At 27.7% G+C, this 20,889-nt stretch overlaps 1 protein-coding gene across 13 annotated transcripts in view; it reads left to right on the forward strand.

The window, feature by feature from the left end:
- LOC147809899 (transformation/transcription domain-associated protein-like) overlaps positions 1 to 20,889 on the forward strand; it is a 66,263-nt gene that overhangs the window by 38,071 nt on the left and 7,303 nt on the right. For 7 of the 13 annotated variants that reach the window (XR_015433859.1, XR_015433861.1, XR_015433858.1 and 4 more), the window contains 3 exons: positions 5,112 to 5,211; positions 17,414 to 17,454; positions 18,917 to 19,047. The exons of 1 other annotated variant lie outside the window; for it this stretch is intronic. The gene's annotated coding sequence lies outside the window, so the exon portion shown is untranslated. The remainder of the gene's footprint in view (positions 1 to 5,111; positions 5,212 to 17,413; positions 17,455 to 18,916; positions 19,048 to 20,889) is intronic. 5 more of the 13 variants (XR_015433860.1, XR_015433867.1, XR_015433862.1 and 2 more) reach the window with 3 other exon arrangements.

Here is a 20,889-nt window from a genome sequence, read left to right on the forward strand (position 1 = left end):
TGCAATGTCTCAGTTATACACGTAATTCAACTTAAAGTAATATCACTGTGACTTCCGTTGTTGCAGATTAGATGACCAATAACTTATATTAGGTTGTAAGATGTTAGTTTAAGCAGGACTGTTGATTTTTTTTGCTAGTTATTTACTGTTGGCTTGTTTTTTACGGTTATTAATTGTTTTTTTAGCATTAATTTTTAATTTTTTTATTAATAATTGTTTATTATTTTGTTTGTTTTTTGTGAATTTTAATTTAATTGTTACACATGCTTCATGGTGTCATAACATTTGTGTAATAACAATTCATAGTGGAACAACGATTATGATCAGTGGAGTGCCCAAAATATTGTGTTGCGTGCCATAAATGGCACGCGTGCCATTGGTTCGCCATCCCTGTACTATTCTATAACGAAGAAGAATATGCTATAACTATTACAATTCTGTATGTTCTGAATTCATATTTATTCACTGGAATGACGAAAGCAATGTTGACTTCACTTTAAATCGTAATGAATTGAAGACAGAAGAAATGCATTTTACCTTAATACACACATCTGTAACAGTATCCGAAATCGGAAGTCATCAGTTGCAAGTTTGTTGATAATAGAAATTAAAAATTATTGAGGAATTTTTCTTCAAATGTTTGGCGTGTTCTGTTCCTGAAAGATTTACTAATATTCTGGAGATTTTTTTCAAGTTCTTCGGCCTTTTCCTTAGGGAAATTTTGTTTCTTATTTGCTGCTAAAAAATGGCGTCTGATTGTGTCAACGATTTTGATGGAACTAAATGAAAACGTGATAAATTAATGTCTGATATTTACAGGCTCCCGCTAGACGGATCGCGAATAGTTTTGAAGTTGATCTAATCGATTAAGTTGCTCTAGTCGAAAAGTGTGCAAACCTGAACACCATTTTCGTACGTAAAGAATAATAACATTTCTTCAGTCCAATCCTAAAAATTTCCTTTCATATGAACTTGGAATAAAAAAAGGCTGCAGTGCTCACCGAACTTGATACTTGCTTTTTCTCTATATCAAAAAATTTTTTTTCTATATCGGAAAATTGAAAGGGACACCGCTTGTTTTGGGAGTTTAACTTAACGTTTGCTATTCATTTTGCATTTCTGCTCACTTAGAACTTTAAATTACTAAGGTGTGTAGAAAACTATACAGGGATTACAATGGAAGAAAAAAATTAACATTCGATAATTTGAGAATTTGTAACTTCTAAACTTGATGGGAAAATAGACCAAAGTTACTCTGCAGGCTGCAGGAATGCAACTAAGTTGAAATTTGGCATGCTGAATGGACCAAATTTAATACAGAGTTCTTTTTTTTTTCGCTTAAAGATTTTTTCCCTATATGATAAATATTTTTCCATTGGAAATTCATCCATTGGAATGTAGAAAAATTTATCTTTTACGCAATTTTCATAACTTCAAACTTCCCTTGACATAAAAATTTACAGAAAAAGAAAAAAAAATTTAACAAATATTGCCAAATATAAATCTTAACATTTATGTAGACGTTTTAAAAAATATTAGGAAAAAAAAGAGATAAAAACAGTTTTGAATATGATCCGGTATATCATATAAGATCATCATTATATATTATTAACAAGAAAAATTATTTCTTGTTTTAATTGCTATTGTCTCACACATTTTGTTCTTAATTTAATTATTTATTCAAGTACATTTGATTATTTTCAAATCAGCTATCATATAATTTTTGTTAGGATTCTTAAAATAAAATATGCTTACGCGAAAATTATAATAGTTATATATTTTACAAACAAAATGATTATTAATCAACTTTTAAGAACAAGGGGAAGGAACGGTTTATGTCCACTTCTTCTGGTTCTGAGAAGAAGAAAATTTTTTGTGCACGGGCAGAAACTGCATCTTTATTGTGTAATAACTCTCTGCGAGAACCGATTTTTTCCTTATTTTTATTTGCTAAACTAAGTAATCTTCAAAATACAACTAATGGCAATACAATAGTAATTTTATAAAAGAAAGGGGGGCATAAATAGTTCTCCTCTTTTAATCTACAATCATGAATGACAAGCAACTACTGGGGCTGATGAGCGAAACGAACAGGTAACAGAGCCTCCCAGGAGAAAAACAAAAGTATGCTTACAAATAATCTGTGGCGAAAAACTATTATTTGTGTGTGTATTATGCACATTTAGACTGATTCCAAAAGTCGGACTGTGGAGGCTGATGAACTGTAGGCAAATCATTTGCTGCAGTTAAGGTATAAATCATGCCACAATCTAAAAATAATTTTATTAGTGAAATATGTGCATGATGTGTAATTTATCTACTAAGGCGTGTTTTTGAAAAAATTATTAGCATTAATTATTATTATCAGAATTCTACTTGACTAATTTTAAAAGAGTTCTACTAATTAAATGGATGGTATGAAAATGATTTTCTTTTGTAGCATGAAAATTGTCATTTATAGGCAGCAAGAAATACCGCTTTATTTTTCACCTGTTCATGATTTAAAGATCTCCCCTAATAAGTCCTAATTACAAAATAATTTTATTTCATCTAAACAATTTTGCCTTTTCTGAAATATTGAGCTTCTGTATCTTCAACTGTAAATTGGAAACTATACTAATATTTCAACTCGATAAAAGTCGAAATTTTGGTTCTCTTAACGTTCTTTTTATATTTCAAACAGGGTTCTCCCACTAACTCCAGAGATTTAAAACATTTTACACATACTTATAGTTGTTAACTCCCCCAAAAAATTAGTTGCAAGAAATCTTTTTAATACATGCATAGGAAACATTTTTTCCAAATCAGCATTGAAAATGATTAAATGTGTGTTTATTATTTTGTGTTGCCACTGCAAGTTATGTTTCTTTCATTATTCAATAGTTACTGGGAAAGGAGTAATTTTTTTTATATGTCTTTTGATTTGAATATTAAATTGATTTAGTAGCAGAAAAAATTGATAACTTTTTTTAAACTATGCTATGACTCTTGTACTATTTTCCACTTTAATTAGAGTGCTATGTAAATCTTGAATTAAATTATATGATAAATTTAACTATAAAGCAAAATTGAAAGGGAGAAAATTTTAGTGTTTATTTTAGTCTAATTTTCTATCAAACAAATTGAATTTAAAATAAAACTTTTTAAAATGAAATAATTCTAGTTTTAAAAAAACTATTTTGCTCTTTAATTGGTAAATGAAGTTGCTAATTTTTGTATTAAAGATTTTCCGGATGACACATTTTAAGCTATCGCAACACATGAGTTATAAATTTCTTCTCTGCTTGATATGGATAGCGAAAGCTTAAGGTTTGAAGGTCAAGCCCCGGGGGATGGGGGTTCCCTACGAAGACCTCCTCTCATTCTCTTTTCAAAAGCCACACCGATCAGTTTACAGACACCCGTGTAAATGTTTTTTGGTGAGATTTTAGAGAATCAAAAGCAAAGCAAGTTATATCGCCGCCGCACCAAAGCAAGTTATATCGTTGAATTATATCGCCGCCGCTTCATGCTAAAAGATAGGAGAAAAAGAAAATCAATAAAATATGCTTAATATTTTATTCTTCGCTTATTTTTTTTATTTTCTTTCTTCATCTTTTCGAATTAATGACAAATTTTTTTACCAACACTACACTTATTCATTATTAATAAAATAATTCATTGTAACCTTACAATTAATTTATGGTATACATATGAAGGTCCTGTAACCAATTAAGTGCAAACGGCCAAACAGCACTTTTATTTTCCGGGCCTATATAAGTGACGAGTTATACCGCCGCGTTCGATAATGCCTCAAAACCAATGGTAACGGACCCCATGCCTTTTGACGTTAACGTTCCGAAAATGCCAGCTTACGGCCTTACGTTTGCCGTGAGGTGTGTGCTTACAAGGATTATTTATTTTCTTAATCTTATGATAATTTTTACATAATGAAATTAACTTAAATGAAATTATATTTGTTTGATATTAAAGCATGGATTTGCTTAGAATATTTAAAAAATGTGGACAAAATGTTGGTTTATTAGAATAGTAGCATATAATAAGTTGTTGAAGATCCTGCTATGTTTTTTTTAACCTCTTTTGTAATAATTTTTTTTTAAAAATTCAATAGTAAAAAAATTAAATGTTAATTTAGTCTAAAGTGAATTTTTTTTCCACAAATACAAAATTATTTTTAAGCTAAATAAAGTCATTTCATGGATTATATTTAGCTAAAAACAAATAATGAACTGAAATATCCGAAACTTTCATATTAATTTTTTCAAGGATTATGGCTTTTAAAGTTACTGAGATTTTTGTAAAATACAATGTTTTAAATAAGTTATAAGTTAGTGGTAGAAAACAATTGCGTTGTAACTTACAGTAAGGCGAATTTTTTGTAATAAGTTTAACTAAGTTCCTTTGAAAAGGGGTTCAACTAATTAAACTTCTTTTTTGCTACCAAGTTTTATTGTTCTTATTTATTAAATATTGAAAACTGATTTAGAAATCGGTGGTAAAAATAGAAAATCATCTCAAGAAAGATAAATAATTTACATTCATATTAGTGCTATTTTCAATTTAATTTAAAATTTGCATTATCATTCAAAACTTTACATAAAAATGAAAAACATTCTTATATTATAAAAGTCAATTTTTCTACTTATGCATTACATTTGGATGGTTTGTTCAGTGTCTAAAATAATGTCAAAACATACCTAAATTATTTTAAAAGGCTTAAATTGTATGAAGCAGTGTGACATGAATGCATAAATTAGATATTAAAGATCTAATACTTTTATTTATTCAAACTGTATTCTTGTTTTAATCATTTCTAATTATTCAATTTTTTTTATGTTTCATTTACTTTATATGAATGATGCTTGATAAAAATTTATAAGAAACAATATTTTTTTTAATTAATTTTTTTGATTGAAATGTAAAGTTAATGTGTAAAGTGTAAGTTAAAAACATTTTTAAATAAACTTCATAGCTTATTATAAAGATTGTATCAATGCTAAGAACAAGTTTATGTATATTATAAATAATTTAGTATATTAATTTTATTGTAATATTATATGTGTTTTATGAAATTAATATACTGAAAAAGTAAAAATTACTTTCTACCTAAGGCCAGACGGTATTGGAACTGTGACTGTTGAAAAGTGATATTTTTGCCAATATTGCGGTACAATTACGAATACTTCTTGAAAACCGAATTACTCATTTTAGGTAATATTACTATTTTCTTTATAATTTACTCTAAATTAGCTTATTCAGGGTAGCCACCCTCCTGAAAAACCTGGAATTATCATGGAAATTTGGATAAAAGCCTGGAAAAATCAGGAATTTTAAAGAAAAGCTGGAAATTTTTTCTTTGATAATTTTTTTAATTTCGCTAATTTAAATTATTTACTAATTTTTTAATTTGAATTATTTCATCCATTATACCCACTTTTTTAAACAGAAATGTATCACCAAGCAGTTGAAATATCATCAACTTAGCGATACTTTGCTTACATCAAAATTTGCTCCATTACAGCTCTGTTCAACTAGAATGTAACATAAAATGCTCCCACGGTTGCTAAACGAATGTAGAAATCTTTGATCGCTGTGGGACTGTGCAATTTAGGAAAGATTCTGGTGGAGGTGGAAAAAGGGATTAAGATATTAGCTTCTGTTTTTAAAATCTGACCTTGGGCTGAATCCATTTATGGCTCAAGTTTGTTCCAATGCTTTTTGGAAGTAATTTTTTTTTCTATTTTGACAAAATGTTTTTGTATTTTTAACTTTATAAAATTCTCCAAAGATTAGTTGGTTATAATTGAATAATAATAGATTTTATAAAGAACCAACTATATATTAATATTTAATTTTACTCTTTTATTGGCCAATATATGACTTTTGATTCAAAATTTTGTACCAAAACATTAAAAAATAAATAAAAAATCTTGCCAAAATAAGTTTTTTTTTCAAGATATGTTAAAAAAAATAGCATTTTGAATAAAATATTTTATAATATAGACACTTTTCTTGTACACATCCTATATTTTATAAGAAAGAAACAAAAACCTGGAAATTTTATGATTTTTATCTGGATAACCTGGAAAAATCAGGGAAATTTGAAGTCTGATTTGAGTGGCCACCCTGTTATTATTTAAAATCCACTCGCAAATTTGTTCTCATAAGTTTTAATTATCCTTTTACAGGTTGTCTCTAATGTACCCGAGTTCCCTTTTTTTTCTTCTTTTTCTTCGCTCTGAACTTAGTTAATAGCAAACTTTTATCAGTTTATCTGAAGCAGATAATATTGTTTACATTTGATGCAGTATGGCCAATTTTTGAAGCTCTACTCTTAACTCAACTTTTTTTTAAAAAAATTTAAAATATTGTTTAAATCTATTTATTTTGTAGTTTAGTATGTGTAATTAAATGCTAAAGTTTTAATTTATGCCTCTAATATTCATTTTAATGTTCCTTTAATTTTTCTTTCAATGCGACTTGAAATAAACTGCCTTTTTTCTTTTTCATTTTTTAATTTTAGTTGATAAATATTCATCATTTCAGGACATTACCATTTAATTTTTAAGAGTTTTTTAATATTATTTTGCTTACTTAAAGTTATTTAAAAAATTAATCTTAAGTAATCTTTCAAAAAATGAAAGAACAAACATCATTTATAGAGCAAATTATCTTTTAAACCTCTGTGATTCCAGAATTTTTTATTTTATCAATTTAAAATTCCAGCTGGAGCAAGCCAGTCATTGGCAAATTGTTTTTATTCTGAAATGAGAACAGAAAAATCAGAAGTATTTATTTCATTTCGGATAAACAATAAAAGTATCTATAGAATACAATTCTGCAGAAAAAAAGAAAAAATTATTTGCATTTCTGTATTTTTCAGCTATTTTATTGCTTTAACTCTTTCATTACTCTGTTTTTTTAAATTTAAAATCTATAAATATGAAGATGCAAAGTATAACAGTTTTGGTTTTATCTATCATTTCAATTAATGTTATTACAGTCAGTACCGCCTATATGGTCACCCTCTTATAAGGTCACCCCGCTTATATGGTCAATTTTCTAAAGTCCCGTCTAATTTAATAGGAAACACGTGTTAAAGATCACCGCTTATATGGTCATCCTATTTTTCGAGTTACCGGTTATATGGTCAGTTTCCTTTTTTTTTTCTTTTGAAAAAAGATACATTTTAAGACATTTCTTTAGACAGGAAGACAAGAAAAATGACCAAAAGGTAAACACATTCCTTCGACCCCCGGAAAGAACTGGAATTTCCCCTCTCTATTTCGTCACCCTACCCTCTTTTCTCTTTTGCATTCATTGATGACCTTACCCTCTCCTCATTTGACCACTGGCATTCTTTTCCCCGCCCAAGGGCAAAGGGTCTTTTGATCGTTTGAAGTTATCTCTCAGAGCTTGAAAAGGAGTTGAAGTTGAGAGAAAAGAACATTTTTATTGGATTACTGAACGAATAACATATCCATGCTTTCATTATGGCTTCGAAAAGAAAGAATTTAACAATATCGGAAAAAAATGAATTGGTTGAAAAGTTTAAAAAGTCTAACCTTTCAAAAGCTACTTTTGCCAAAGAAAATTCTATACCGCGAACAACTTTAAACAACATTTTAGCAGCCAAACGTAGCTGTCCAGATGCTTCAATTAGCGACCGAGAAAGAAAACGTCAGCGTGTGTCACCTTATGAGAATGTGGAGAAGGCTCTTCTGTCATGGATCAAATATGCACGATCACACAAAATGCTCCTATATCCTGGAATATTCTAAAAGAAAAAGCTTTAGAAATAGCTAAAGAACTAGGAGAATCAAATTTTGTTGCAAGCAATGGCTGGATACAGCGATTCAATGCAAGAAATAACCTATTCTTTAAGAAATTGTGCGGAGAAGCTGCTGATTTTGACAACAGTTCTTTAAAAGAATGGAAAGACATAGTGTTGCGAGATATTCATGAAAGATATGAACCTGCTAACGTGTTCAACGTCGATGAATGTGGACTTTTCTATAGGATCTTACCCGACAGAACCCTTTGCTTCAAAGGAGAAAAATGTGTAGGCGGAAAAAAAAGTAAGGAACGCTTAACAGTTTTGTTATCTGCAAACATGGATGGTTCGGAGAAAATGATTCCGTTGGTGATTGGAAAATTTCTGAAACCGAGATGCATGAAAAATTGTAAATCTTTGCCCCTTTTGTATGATGCCAATTCCAAAGCATGGATGGCCCAAACGATCTGGGAAAAAACTCTCAGAAGGTGGGACCTACATTTTTCAAAGAAAAACAGAAAAGTTGCATTGATTGCTGATAACTGCACTGCTCACTGTCCTGTTGAGGGCTTGAAATCGATTGAGCTCGTATTTTTGCCTCCAAACAGCACATGTGTGTTGCAGCCTCTAGATCAAGGCATAATTCAAAGCTTCAAGTCTATGTATAGAAAGCTTCTTCTACGGGATATGATCACCGCCATAGACAAAAAAGAAGAATTTCACGTTTCAGTTTTGAACGCACTGTTCTATATTGACCAAAGCTGGAACATGGTGTCGTCGAAAACTATTGAAAATTGTTTCCGTCACGCGGGGTTCCACTGTTCTCCAGACTCTTCGGTATCATTAGAGGACCCTGAGGAAGATCTTCCATTGGCTGAATTGGCAGAAAATCTTCGAAACCGAGGCTATGCAATGCCGGACGTAAATTTGTATTCCCAAATAGACGTTGATGTCCTCACTAATTGTGAAGCAACTGTGGAAGGCATTGTATCTAATGTCTTAAATCTGAATGCTGAAGGAAGTGACGATGAGGATGATACTGAATGCAATAAAAAGTCTGTATCAACAGCTGATGCTCTTAAGGCTATAGATGACTTAAGGTGTTTTTTTTCAAATTCAGATGCAGCAGATGAACATTTAAAAACTATCAGAGACTTAGAAAAAGTTGTTTTAACAACAAAGAAGAAGAAACAGACAAGCTTATTGGAATATTTTTTTTGAACATGTATATATGCTAAGGTAAAGAATTAAACTTTTCTAAAAGTGTAAAAATTATTCTTGCATTCTTTCTTATTATGCACCTTAATAATTAATTTTTAAACGTTTTTGAAAGATAAATTATTTATTTAAGAAATACATTCTGATTCCAAAATATATTCACGCCATATTAACTATACTATATATTTGGTTATCGCATATATGGTCACACCGCTTATATGGTCATAATATTCTGGACCCATGAGCTGACCATATAACCGATACTGACTGTATAATGCTTTTTTAAATTTATTGTTTTTTTTTCGGAGAAAATAGTAATTTCCTTAAGTCATGAAAAATTCTTGGAATTTGTCACGGAAAGCCATGAATTGAAAATCTAAAATGTCGCAAATACCCTGTGTAAATAAAAAAAAATTGTAAGTGTTTTAAATTAAAATTATATTGTCTGTTTCTATTCCTTCTTTTAAAGCAGGTTTACTGGATATAAATATTATGACTTCTATTGTTTTTTTTTAATTCAGTTTACTCTACTGTTTATTATGAATAATCTTAAATAGATGAATTATTGTATATCCTGTGATTAAAGTCAACCCAATTTTTGATTACAACATATCAAATTTCTGGTATGTCAGGTGTATAAATCAATCACTATGTAAACCAAATATGAAAATTTCTAAAATTAGAAAATAAATAAATAAAATTGTTAAATCTCTCTGAATATGATATGTATCCCCTTAACTAAAGATGATGTTTGAGACCATCTCAAAAATATAAATTCAATTGTTATTGTGAAGTCTTTTTAAAAGTGTGGAAATACAAATTCTTTGGATGGGGGTAAAAATTATTTTCTGTAAGACTCAGCAGATGAAGTTTTAAATGTGAGATCCGAATAAAGACACTGTTAATGTCACTAAATCTGACAGATGATCTGAAATCTGTAAATTTGTAGCTTTATGGTATGTCTTAAAAGTTTCCATTGTATTATATTTTTTGAAATACATTAACTTTTCTTAATCTTAATTTTTCAGAACATATTTTAAGGAATTGTTTTTAAAAAAAAACAATATATGTAAAGAAAATATGAGAGAAAATTCAGAATTAATTCTATATAACATTGTAAAAATAGTTTTTGAAAGGAGTAAATTGATACTGAGTTATTCATACATATCTTATAGTTTATAATGCATGAATATTTCACATGAATGCCCAACTGTACTATAATTGGTTCACCAAGAGTTGGCACTTGGCTCCACCTACTCGGGCACAGAGTTAATTTTAGCGCAGGATAGGAGAAACATTTTCGCTGTTAAAAATTAGATAACCCTTAATGTGCGCCAAACGCAAACAGTGAATTCTTTTTCACTCACTTACTTCTCTTTATCATCCGCTATTATACCTTTCATTACTCTGGCTAATTGAATATATATTTTAAATTTAAAAACTGCTGTTTTCCCAGCAAAATGTCTCAAAAGGGACTATCTTTTCACTCAAAAGAGAGAAATATCATCAAATTTATGAAATATTTAATGTTAAAAAAAAATACACATAAGGATTGCGAAATAACATAGCTGCCAACTGTTCAGAATTTTTCGGATTTGTTCCTAATTTTTAAATCTAGTCTAAAAAATCTGATATTTTTATAAAAAATCCGTTTTTTCCTAAAATTGCTATATTTTTGCTTTGAAATCAAACCCTAGTTCTGATCGCCACAAGCTTCCTGTGATTATTGTGCTGTAGTAATTTTTAGTAGCTTTTTATTGGAAAATACTATTCCAATAGCTGTTGCTGATCATTTCACTAAATTGAATCTTAAACAACTATTATTATTTTTGAAAAAATGTATTGCTATATTTGAACACATGCATCAGAAATATTTGCTTATGATGTAGATTATTATTTACCTGTCTTTTATAATTTGGAGAAGAATAATTATGTATTAAAAAGTAATGGTTGTTTTTAAACTATTATACCGGTATTCCTAATTATAAAATATTAATATTATAAATTTCCCTCAAAGGATAGTGTTTATAGTTTCGTTTTACTAATTTACTTAAGATATTTTAATATTTGTCAATTAATGTTAATATTTAATAGTTAAATTTTTGTCTTACTCTTGTAATTGGTGCGTAATTTTGTCGCATATAGTGTTCCTAATTTTTGATTCCTAAGGTTGGCAGCTATAAAATAAATATTTTTCTCATACGATTACCAAATAGCAACCTTCTTCAGGTTTGTTAACATCCTTTTCCCAAAAAATAGCAAAATAGTATCGTTGGAAAACCGCGTCATAGAGGTGGAGCCAAATGTCAACTCCTGTTGAATGAACTATACCAATGTATAAGTTGAACCCCCTGATTTTTGTAAAATTTTTGGAATTTGAAAAGTTTACTTATGCACCAGGACATACAATAGTAATGAATAGTTCTTTCCATTGAAATATTTTATTTTTAAAAAGTGAGTTTTGACAGTTTAAATTTAGAAATATTAGTGAGTTTACTCTATATTTTCATATCAAAAGGCCAAAAATGTGTCTATGCATGTATCAGGTCTACTTTGATTTCATCAAGATAGGACTTTTTTTTTTCAGTGCTGTTGCTGAAATTTCTTTATTTTATTTTAATGTGTTTTTTGGTGAAAAATACTGAGGTTTGGTAAAATGCTTCACAAGTATTTTTCTTAAAGCAAAAATATGCAAATTTTTTTTTTTTAAAAAATATTGCTGACTTATCTATTTAACAATCATTCTAATTGTTGAAGCTAATTAAACCTGTGATAATATTCAAAGAAAACTTTTTTAAAATTAAATAAACCTTTCTTTAAATGTATTTTTTTATAAATTATATATATAAAAAAAAGCTTTCTCTTAAAATTTATAACTTTTCGCATTTAAAAATAAAAGAATAATACATAAAAATTTTGTCAATCAAATTCATCTATGCTTTATTCATTTTGTTTGCTTTTTTCAAAAATGTCCTTTTTTCTTATTATAGCAAAATTATGATATAATTGTGAAGAAAAAGATGTTTCTATTCTAGTTAAAGCAAAATTAAATTTGCTGAATTCAGAAATTTATTTAAACCAAAATGAAAGGAAAGAATAAAAAAGTGTGACAACATGCTTTAAAACTTGAGAAAGTATTCCTTTCGGCCTATCTCTCTTTCTCAAAATAGAATTGTCATTGCTTGGTGGTTTTTGCATTTGAAACCAAGCAGTTTATGTCATGTCCTGCACTATGGGGATTTGAAGATTGCTAATTTGCTAAAAAAACTATAAAATAAGAAGTATAAAATAAAATGTTTTGAAAAGTATAGGATTCATCCAAAAATTTTAAGTTCATCATCACTTAATATTATCTTATATTGCTTTTTATCTTTCTTTTAAGGGATAATTATTACTTTAAACAACTTGCTAATTTTTAAACTATGTGCTGAATATAAATTTTCAACCTTCAGTCATTCTGATCTATATGTATATTTTCTTTATAATTTGTGTTAGCGCAATTCTTTCTTTCCTCTTTTCTTTTGTTCCTTAACTCTTTGTGCTATATTTGACTTTGTGTAGAAATTGAACCTGCAAAACAACAACAGCAACACCTCCTGAAGAACAAGTAAACTTTAGAGTTTGCTAATTGAGCTTTAAATTTACATTTTTCCTGTTATTCCTTTTTGTGTTGTGTTTATGCAACTGCATGTAATTTTCATTTAAAATATGTAATGTGCATAGGAATTTTTTTCTAATAATAGTTTGACACATTTTATGTTTATGTAGTTCTAGTCTTTTTTAACATTACAGCTAAAATGAGTCAGTTAGTTGCTTTTTATCTTTATAACAGTAAAACCTGTTAAACGAGTTTTTCATGGGAAGGGAACAGCTTTTAAATGAGTAGACCAAAGTTATAATATCTTACCCATATTGCGTTAATAAAATTTAATGTACATATTACAGACTTAAACATCCATGAAGGAAATATGTATTTAAGTGTCTCTTCTAAAAGAAATCAAGTAGAATTTATTGTTTCTTCTTTTCCTAAGCAATATATTGTGGAAAACTGTCCAAGTTTTTAGTATCTTTCTGAACCTTTTATGACATCAAATGAACTAAGAATTTCTGTAACATTTCCTTTCTACTTATTTCTTCACGTTCTGCTCATACGATACCCCCGCTTACTTGACGAACTATTCTGATGGCTTATTCTCTCTACACTTTTCATAACACATGTTTTCCTGAATTAAGTGTGAAGGTCAATGAAAAAAGTGACCACACATTTAAGACCACCTAAAACTTTTTCTCCCAGAATCCATAGATTTTTGCCATGTTTAATTTCATTTCTAAAAACTTAAGTCTATTTTCTTTGATTGATTTTCCTTGCTTTGAAAAGAAAATTGCAATCTTCTTAACAGTTGAAAACAAAAGTTTTTGAAAGTATTAATTTAGCATTGTGGAAATAGAAGTCTAAGTGGTAATGTAAAGCTTTTTAAAAGGAAATTTCTTTAACAGATTTCAATTTATGTATATAGATATGTATAGGGCACAAAATTAGTGATGACTTAAATATGACTTGGGCCACTATAAAATAAATAGTTAGTGTTTTTAAACTGGCAATCAATATTCATTGTTTCAGTATTATTTCTGTTCTTTTAGTAATTAATCCTTTGGACTAGTGACTAAATTTTCTTAATTTCTACCCCTATATACATTAATTTTCTAATAACATGAATTTGTTGTTCACTTTTTTTATTCAATCAGGAAAATATTTTCTATACATATTTTTGTGATTAATTAAGAGGACATCAATATTTTAACTAAATATCACAGATTTTATTATTCCGTAAATAATTTGCTTTTAAACTTCTTTTTTCTCTTTCTCATTTCTTCAGATTTCTTGAATAGGAGTTAACTTAGTAATTTTTTTTTTTCTTACATTTTTTTATTTTTGTCAGACGTCATTTGCAATACTGTATCAGCACTTATTTTGAGTTTGTTATGTCATTTACCTTTGGTATAGTAAAGCCAATTTAATCTCCTTTATCGTCAAACTCTACAGTCAATTAAATGTTCATTTTTTTGCATTTCTTAAAATTTTTTAAATATATTTTTTAAATTTTAAAATGTTGCAGTATTTTTTTAACCAATTAACTGCTGACAGCCCCTTTACTTTCATGCAAGGAATGCAGGTTTTCTCTTATATTACTTAATGTAAATATAAAGAGAATCAGTTGAAGGATTAGTTGTATAGCAGCTAATCAGTTTCGAAATTAAATCATATTTAACATCTGGTTTAATATAAAACCCCTTAGTGTCATTTAACAGGGAGTTTGAAATGGCTTAAAAATTTGAAGGGTTGATTTTTTACAAAGAGGAGTGTAGTTTTCTAATAATTGGTCTGAATTCTTACTTTTAGCTTGCCATTTTTATCTTACTTTACTCTCTGAAAACAGCAAACCACAGTGTAAAAGTGGGTACCATGAAAATTTATGCTAAATGAATGTCTTCATTTTTTTTTTTTTTATTCTGTGGATCAGTGAGAGAGGAGAAAAAAGGATCTTTTACTTATATTTGAAACTGGGTCCCCATATGTAAGTTCGACTACTTATATTAAGTCTGATGGTTCCTGTCTTTTAGGTTTTTTAAGAAGTCAGAACAAAGTTTATGGCACATTTTTTTCCATGGTAATAATGACTCAAATGTTAATTCGATTTATTGAGAAACATTCTTTTGTTTCTGACAAGTATGCAAGCTTAGCATTCTTTGATGAATGTACAGAGAAAATAGACTCCTTTGCTAGTGACATGAAGTTTTTAGAAATTGACGAATCTCAGGTGAGCGATAGAACTGTGTTTGTTGCACCTCCTGAACCTATTGGCCTACCTCCTGGCCTAGAGTACAGATACAAACAATTTGGTGCTCTGAAACCTCAACTGTTTCATAAAAGTCCAATGAAATCTGTCCTAAAGCTAATTGCTCAAGCAAGCAATGGCACGGCGATGCAAACAAGAAATCAGAAGTGTAGAAATTCTCTTTCTCCTACATTACTTAAAGTGTAGAAAAAGTGAGTTCAGACAAACATAGAGTAAGCCTTAAATATTCAATTACTGAGCAGAAAAATTTGAAATATACAAATAAAATAAGTTATGAGATGATAACTTAGGATTATGCAACGGAGAAGTTCTCTTCTAATAATTTGTTTGCATTGTAATATTTTGAGCATTCGGTATGGCATCCTCATAATGAAATATAAACTTTAGGTTTGCCTGAACTTTTTATTTCGATTAAATTTTAAATAATTACTGAAGCAGAAAAATAATTTGCAATGAGCATTTTCTTCTGCGGTATGGCATCCTCATAATGAAATATTACATTTAAATAAAAATAATTTAGATCAATTTTTTTTTCTGCATATTTTCTATTTTTAATGATCAAAAGCAGAAGAATCAAGGAGTTTATAACAAATATTTGAAAATGGTTAACCAATGGTAAATCGTCCAGAAATAACTTTGTTAAAAAAAATAGTAATTAGTGTTAGTTTACATTCAAAATTATTAAAACATTTCTTTAATTAAGAACAGTTTGTTTTGATTAAGAATTAATAAACCGAAGTACAATTTTTAATAGTTCAAGAGGTTTCCCACAGTCTTTAAAAATACTTAATAAAGTAAAGTAGTTAGTTTAAAAATACTTACTAAAAATACTCAATGTATATAATCTTTTATGTGATGAGAAAAATTTATTAGCATCTGCAGTTTATTTTTCGTCTTTATTTTATTTTTAGAAAGCAAACAAGCAAATGGGAGAAATCTATGAGAGACTCTTTTATAAAACATCTCTAAATCAGTTTCTAATAAATATTATAAAATCTCTCAATTCATAAAATTGAGAGAATCTTGCAAACAAACAAAAAATTAACGAATTTGTTTTCAGTTCCTTGATTACCTGTGCAGGGATTTATTCCATGTTTTAAATATCATTGTATAAAATTCAATTTTGTGACGAATATATTAATTTTGGAGTTTAAAACTTTATTCTTTTCCTGATAAAAGCGTTTATCAGAAAGATGACTACAGTAGTGACTATAAACCACTTTTGAAATGGAGTGACTACTTTTAGGGGACAAGCTTTGTTGGAGAACTTAGATAACACCTGTGTTTAAAATTATTTTGATTAAAAAATTGACTTATTTTAGCAAGAGAAATTATTTTATATGAGCCAGTTTCATACAAAACATTTTTTACTCATTTGTTCTTTTCCCCATTCTTTAATTTTTTTATGTCTTTCTTGACAGCTATTATTCAATTTGAAAGTCTATAAAATATTAGCGATTTTATTAAGCTTTTACTGGTCTTTTATTTACTCTAAGAAATAGAAGTACAGGGCACATATGTTTCCTCCCGTTGAAATAGCATCAAATATTCTCTTAGTTTTCCATGAGTGTATATCAAGCCGAAGTGATAAATTAGCTACCATTCTTAATGGCTAGTTAAGATATTAGTCATTATATATAATGACTAGATTATAAAAAGAAATTTGCTGCTCTAGAGTATCAAAGGAAATTTTTATTAACGCTTCACTTTAGGAGAATTTTCTTTGCATCCATTAACAGACCGGCGAACATTTGTACCAATCTGATACGATAGCTTAGTTGCATTTAAGCCTTAATTCTTTACTGAACTAACAATAAAAGTGGTTGTCAAGAATCACTACAATTTACTTCATTTTCTATTGCACTACTCACTGTACAAACTATGAAAAAAAAGTAGGGACTACAGTGTTTTGCTACTTGTAAAGTGGTTTAGTATAGGTGTAAAAATTTGAATTTTAGCTTATTTATGTTCAACTGTATATAGTCTTTAATTTTTTTAAACTTATTATTCCTTACATTGTTAAAGTATTAAAGAAAAATTAAAGTAACCTTATTTCTTTACTAAACTTATGTTAAAAGTAGTTGTCAGGAATCACTACAATTTAATATCTTTTGTATTGCACTACTCACTGTACAAACAACGAAAAGAAAAAATAGGGACAACAATAGTTTTGCTACTTGTAAAATGTTTTAGTATTGGTGCAAAAATTTTAATTTTAGCTAATTCACATTCAACTGTATAGAGTTGTTTTTATTTTATTTTATTTTTTTTAAACTTATAGTATAGATACAAAAATTTGAATTTCAGCTGATTATCATTCAACGGTATATAGTCTTTATTTGTTTTAAACTTATTATTTTTAAGTTAAAGTGTGAATTATTTTTAAATTTATTATATGCAAATTCGTAATTTTATTTAGTATTTAAAATGTGCTGTATATTGATTATGTATGCATATTGATTGCGTACAATTAGTATTAAATGTATTGAATATTGATTTTGTACATTGATCATGTTGTTAATCATTAGGGTTCAAACTTTTTAATATTTACTTGTTTTTTTAGATTGCTAGAAAACATTCTGAAACTCTTACGGTGTGGGCTAAGTAATTATTTGCTTAATGCAATTTAAATATTCTTAAATTTATTCACTAATGACCAAGTATAATATATATTAACTATTGTTTTCTTTCTCAATTATAATCTATGCATATAATATATTGACAATACAGAGAGATCGCTGATCTTAATATATAACTTTTGAATCCTTGTCAGATGTGAAAAAAAATTTGCAATTTAAGGCAATAAAATTAATATTCAAATTATTAATTGCAACAACAAAAAAAATTTACATTATTTAAACTACATAAAAAGGAAAAAATTCGATTGAAATTAACTAATCATTGACAGGTAAATATATATTAAAAATATATAACCTGTTTGATTATCAAAGAAAAATCAGAGAAAGTGAAACAAAAGTATCAGAATGTTTTTGCCCCATAGTTTTTAATCCAATTGTCTTAAATAGTGATCCATCATATCCTGATAACTTTTTGTTTCTTCTTTTAAATATTAATTGACGACACTCTAATATGCATAATTCTTTTTGAAATCATTTTTGACAAAGATTTTAATAATGTATATTCAGGGTTGGTAATAACTGTGTATCCCACTTATTATTTAGTTTTAATTAGTAAAACTATTATAAAAATTCAATTATTGGGTTTTCGTTATTTACTACGAAAGCTATCAAAAGTGGTGCTGCAGTAATGTCTAAAACTGTAAACCAAATAAACTTTATTTCAGAATTGTTATCCAGTTCAACATTTTAATCATTTTGAAAGGCACAATATCGAAATGTGTATCTACTGTACCTTTTTAAAATTAATTTTTAAAAAGAATTTTTAAAAAGACCGCCTGCCCGCCTTGTACCCTATAAATGCCCTCATTTTGTAAAAGTAAGCCGCCATCCCTTAAAACACTGCCTTTTTATTCATATTCCATTTTGAAAAGAATTATTTCACTGTTTAAATAATAATTACACACTGGAAAAATTATTTGTTTATAGGTTTAATTTTGATTTCTATTTCAAATATTTACTTTGTTAAGATTATTTTCAACTTGCTTAATTTTTAAAGGTATCTCTTCTTTGGGGCTGGGTATATTAATAAATTTTTTAAATAATTTTAAAATTATTTTTTTAAATAAATACCTTTTGAATACCCGCGCATTTAAATTTTTATTTTCTAATAATTTAGTTGAAGTTATAGAAAAAAGCGTTCAAGTTGTTTATCAATTTTTAGTGTACTTTTTTTTAAAAAAAATGTATGCTCAAAGATTGTCTCTTAGCCTCTTGCACAGAGAATGCCTTTAAATATTTTCTATCAAAAAGGATAACATATAATATTTTTGTGCAACATATGAAGTGATAAATAGTAATATTAATAATATAGTCTTTAATAATAGTCTTAGTAATATTTTTAGTAGTCTTAGTAATATAATAATAGTCTTACTAATATTAATAATAGTTTTTAATTAAATTAGTAATAGTCTTTTGTGTTTATATAGGTGCCTGGTGAATTATTGCTTTACTTTATGTTTCATTTGTAAGAAACTCACCATCCGAAAGCAGTGCACTTAGGCTTTCATTTGACGTTCTGGCTCAAATTCGAAAATATAAAATTTGCCAACCAAATGAGGTATTTTCATTGCTTTTAGAATTATTCCAATTTATCATCATTATTTATTTGATTTCATTTTTTCTCTCCCATATTTAATCATGTTCTTTAACTATATCGCTGTTTGTGTGCACTTATTACTGATAACAATTTAAAACAAAAGAAAAACAGCAAAAAAAATTTAAAACCATCAAATCAATTTTAAAAGTACTTAATTTTGGTACAAGGTTTTTAAAAGTCTTTAATTTTTTAGCATCACTATAGTTGATAGGAACAATTTTTCAATTCTATTTTTTGAAACAAAATGTCCTTTTATCACTTAGAATTAGACCCTGCATCGAGGGTAAAACATTATGGAGAGATTAAAGTTAATGTGTGTAGGGGGGAGCTATAGGTAAGAGGAAGAAAGTATGTCCAGTTATTAATATATTGGTTCTTTCATTAATATATTCTGCCTTTTGCCCAGAATGATACTCTATGAGGAGAGTGAAGCATTCTAAAGGAAAAGAATAGTGTGAACAAGGGTAATACTTCACATGGAAAAGATAGTGCTTTTTTTGGGGGGGTGCAGCAGTTTTAAGGTACCTAAGTAGAAGACACACAAACCTTCAAAATTGACAAAATTTAAGAAATTCAGTTCTACTAGTTACACATCTGCTTATAAGGCTTAAGTAAAACTCTAAGAGAAGTATCAGAAAAAATTTTGAACTAGAATCCATAACTAAAACTATTTCCTAAAATCTTGAAGAATTAAATAAATTTGTATAATAATTCAATGTGTAATAAGTAAACGTAAATTTACAGAATAATGTTTTTTTAAAATTCATGATTGTACTAATAAGTAAACAGATCTGTAAGAAACAGGGTTGGAAAAATCCCAGCCCATCTAGATTTTTCATCAAAAACATGGAGTTTATTGATTGGGTTTTTTAGATGAAAATCTCAAGTTTTTTTTTTAAAAAAAATACTTTAAATTTTTTTTCTAAATAAAAAAAAAAGCATGATTTGCTTCTAACAAGAAAGTTAAGTATTTGATAACTATTTATAATTTTTTTTTGTTGCAATGTAAATTTTTTTTAAAGTTTTAGATTGTTACGCTATTATTTTTATTCCTTAAAGATAAGCAAATTGTTACATAAAACATAAATCTACTCAACTGAATGATCCTTAGATTTTAATAATAATTTTAGTTAGTTAACATTGCAACTTAATATACTGTTTTTAATTTTTGTTCAATTTTAAGTTACTTTAAAATTACTTCCTGTTTTTCACCAGAATATTTAGTAACATTAAAGTCAATTCTTAATAACTGCTTTGGCTGGAAATAATTTTGTTTAAGTTCATCAAAAAAGTATATCTGACACATTTGCTGATCTAATAGCGGAATTTAAAAACTTGTTGTAATAATTACTTCCTATTTACTTTTCTTTTTTAATATACATGAAAAAAAATTACAAATCCTAATTTCTGCACTTAATTTTACTATTCATTTTCAATGAAATGATTAAAAATGGAATGCAGATTAGTTTCATACATTAACTTTTACAATATGAATGACTTTAGCTTTTAACAACCTGAAAATGTTTTTTAAAAAAAACCCGACACGGGTTTGCAAAAATTACCTAGTACTTCTTTGGCAAGCCCTGTTAATCAATACAATTATATCAGCTCTTAAATTATAATAATATTGTTTTTTATTATTTTTTTATTTAATGATTTTTTTAGAAAGGTAAATAATTTGCACTGTCACTGGTGGCATATGTAGTATATTGGATGATAAACAATCATACTGTTTTTAAAGTCCTTAATTTTTTAAAAAAAATGCTTAATTTTTTCAAAATATGGTCCTTAAAAGTGCTTAAT

The sequence above is a fragment of the Parasteatoda tepidariorum genome, chromosome 5 (assembly GCF_982258835.1).
Source record: "Parasteatoda tepidariorum strain Cologne lab strain chromosome 5, Ptep-v5.0, whole genome shotgun sequence".
Lineage (NCBI taxonomy): Eukaryota > Metazoa > Arthropoda > Arachnida > Araneae > Theridiidae > Parasteatoda > Parasteatoda tepidariorum.